The sequence below is a fragment of the Myotis myotis genome, unplaced genomic scaffold (genome assembly GCF_014108235.1).
Source record: "Myotis myotis isolate mMyoMyo1 unplaced genomic scaffold, mMyoMyo1.p scaffold_m19_p_14, whole genome shotgun sequence".
In the NCBI taxonomy this organism is placed as follows: Eukaryota; Metazoa; Chordata; class Mammalia; order Chiroptera; family Vespertilionidae; genus Myotis; species Myotis myotis.
In genome coordinates, this window is record NW_023416318.1 from 36,962,732 (window position 1) to 36,966,649 (window position 3,918).

Consider the following 3,918-nt stretch of genomic DNA (forward strand, 5'->3'; position numbering starts at 1 on the left):
CATATTCACAAGCTCTATCTGACTAAGAACCTTGACTTCACATTTTGGAGTCCCACATGGATGTGTGACAAGCAATCTGCTTCCCCTGTCAAATTGTGGGCTTTTCCTAGGTTTCTTTAAAATAACATTTGAAAAACATATTTCAACATAAAATGATTCTGAAACAACCATTCTACTCCTACTCAACCCAGCATTTAACCCAGAGCTATAGTGATGGTAAGAGGCTCCTTTTAAAATTCAAATTTGAATATACCCCAGCCTGCTCTTTGCAAAGAATGCAATTCAGCTACATCTCAATTATCCCAGAAACAGGAAAATGAGCTCATAAAGATACATTTAAGAACAAAGGTAATGCACAAACTTCATTTTCTTTTTTCTTTTTTTTTTCTGTTTCTTTTTAAAACAAATCTTTATTATTGAAAGTATATGTTCCCTTTTATTCCTCATTGACCCCTTCTAACCCGCCCCCTCCTGGCGCCCCCAGGCCTTCACCACCCTATTGCCTATGTCCATGGGTTATGCATATATGCGTACAAGTTCTTTGGTTGATCTCTTCCCCCCTCTCCCCTCCTCCATCAAAGCCATTGCTGATATTCTAACAGTAAAACTGGTTTATTAAAAGTTGGTCTTTTTCTCATCCCTGATCCCCTCTGCCTCCAATAGGCAGATAGTAAAATGTTATGCAATCTAATTTCTGAAGAGTTTCCAGAAGCACTTGATACCGTTCCTTAGATTTTCAAAAGGAAAAAAATGGAAAAACGTGTCCCACGGCTCCCTAAGGAATACTGCTCAGGTAAGCCAGCCTGAACAAGCAGAGCCAGTCGCCACATGCACTTGGAATGGAGCAGGGACAGTCTTACGTTCTTCTGTTTCCCCAGCCATGACCACACTGCCGAACACATAGCAGGTTCCCAATAAGTGAGCATGGAACAAACACACACGCCTTTTCCCTGTAACCCACTTATCAATTCCGGTACACGGTCCTCTGAGATTTACCCATGTGTTCGTGCATTTGACAAACGTTTCTTGAACACAACGTGGGCATTGGGGATGCAGAAGAAACAACAGCAACCATCCTCCCGCAGGAAGGTCACATTTTAGTTGAGGGAGCCAGGCAATTAATAAAATAAGTAAGTAAAATGCACGGTGTTTAGGAATTGGTAAATGTTGTAGTGGTGGGGGGGTGCGGGGGTGGGGGAATCAGTCAAGGAAGGGAGAGAAATGGTTTTGTGCAGTGGGTTACTCCAATTATAAATATGGGAGTCAGGGCAGGTCTCACTAGAAGGTCTGATATCTGAAGAAAGAGAATTTGGGGCAAAAGGACAACAAATGCAAGGTCACGGGAAAGGCAAGAAGGCCATGTAACTAGAGCTGATTGAGGGAAGGTGACAGTGACAGACCAGCACATGCCCTGGTATATGGAAAAGTCTGAAAGGATGTATAAACCAAAACGTTGCTGGTGGTTGTGGTAGCTAACTCTCCGCCCCTGCCATGGGTGGGATATATCTCCCTGCCACAGTAACATGGGGCTTGTCTATGCGACTTGCGCTGAGCAATGGAAGGTTTTAAATGTGATGGTGTGGTTCTGGATCTAGTCTTCTCTGCTGTGAAGACGGGGACCTCCCCGAGCAGGGCTGTTTCTTTAGCCTGAGATGGAGAATGAGACGACACATGGAGCACGTCCCAGAACCCGGAGCAGATCCATGGCCAGCCTCAACCCTCAACACGAGGGGAAACTAAATGTGTACAGTTTAAGCCACAGCTATTGTGTGTCATGTGTTACCAGAACAAACTGGAGAAAAAACACTAATTATCACTTGATGAATTTTTTAGTTGAAATTAAGGTGATTTTTATTTTTTACAAAATGGATATATTTCTGTATTGCCTGATATTCTAACAATGGGTACAGATTACCCTTGTTATCAGAAAAAGCATTAAATGTATAAAAAGAAAAAAATAAGTAAAGTGTTTCTGATTAAAATATCAACAACACTAAAAAGTGTTATAAGTAAATGAAAGTAGCCCATAATCCCACACCCACAGATACCCTCCCTTGACAGTTGTAGACTTTGGACTTTGGAGAGCAGGATATATATATTTGAGCTTATACTGCATAGAGAGTTTGGTATTTTTTCTCTTTTATTGGAATGTAAGTATTTTTTTTATGTTACAAGTTAGTACACACCATTTTCATTGTCCATGTTTTATAAATGTGCCACACTTAATTCTCCTTTGCTGAACATTTAGGTTATAACTTCTAATTATATAAAAAACTGCAATGGCCATGTTTGTACATTAAATTTTTCCTCTATGAAGAATTCTTTCCTCGAGAGTGGGAAAATTTTAAGACCCAATACATATTATCAGATTGCCTGATGGGTAAAAATTTGATCTGCCCACCACAAAAAAAAAAAAAAAGATGGGTGGGCATGAATATAAAACCCGGGCCATACTCAGTTGGGCCAAAGCAGAGAAGGTGTTTGCATGTTGCCGCATAGAATCAGGTGTTTCAGCTTGAGGAGGTCAACAGTGGGGAGCCACTGCAGGTCTTTGCGAAGGAATTAACAAGATGGACTTGACATTTTCGGAAGGAAGATGACATTTCAGCCAACTAGACCCACTGGGGACTGGAAGATACAAGAGGCTGGAGGCAGGAGACCAGCTAGGAAGTAGCTTTGGAATAAGGTGATGGGGTCTGGAATAAGGTGAGGGCTGAGGACATCTGAGACACAGCAATGTGCTATTTATGACAAAACAACAATACTGGTTCTTGACAAAATTATTATCAGCAGACCCACTAAGTCAACTTCTCTACAGGTAGGCTCTGGTAGCAGAAAGCTTTTAATTGCCTTGCTATCCACTCATTTGTTCTTTCAACAAAAGGGGGGGGGGGGCAAAACTATGCTTCTGACAGCGGTTCTCAACCTGTGGGTCGCGACCCTTTCACAGGGGTCACCTAAGACCATCGGAAAACACATATATAATTCATATTGTTTTTGTGATTAATCACTATGCTTTAATTATGTTCAATTTGTAACAATGAAATTGGGGGTCACCACAACATGAGGAACTGTATTAAAGGGTCGCGGCATTCGGAAGGTTGAGAACCACTGGAACATGTGATTACCCCAAAACCAATCAAGGAATGTTTCCAATTACCTACAGAATAACCTGCTTTCTTGCTGTTGTTTCAATGACATAGGGAGCAGCAGTGGTCTATGAGCCCTGAAATTCTACCAAACTACTGCTCTACCAGAAAATCAAGGCAGTGCCCTCAGCGTTCCCGGATCTGTCTCTTGCTTCAACAGTGTTTGGACGGAACAGACACAGGGATGTCCCTTCTTCCAGCCTCCGGCCTCTCTCCTGTGTCTCATCCAGTCACCACCTTCAGAACCACCTCTGGGACCAGCCAACACACCGTTCTTTTCTGCCTTAACTCCTTATTGCCCAACAACCATGAGCTCCCAAATTTGTCAGCATTATTCCACCGAGGTGGAGGCTGCGGTCACTGCCTGGCCAACCTGCACCTGCGGGCCCCCCACACCTACCTCTCTCGGGGCTTCTGTTTCAACCAGGACGATGTGGCCGTGGAGGGCGTGGGTCTCTTCTTCTGGGAGTTGGCGGAGAAGAAGCATGAGGGCCCTGAGCGTCTCTTAAAGATGCAAAACCAGCGCGGTGGCCACATTCTCCTCCAGGTCCTGCTGAAGCCTCCCCAAATGAGTGGGCTAAACTCACGGTGTATGGAAGCCGCCCTGGCCTTGCAGAGGAACCTAAACCAGGCCCTCCTGGAGCTGCAGGCCCCTACCCACAGACCCTCAGCTCTGTGACTTCCTGCACAACCACTTCCTGGGTGAGGAGGTGAAACTCATCAAAAAGGTGGGCTACACCTGACGCACCTCCGCAGGCTGCTGGTCCCC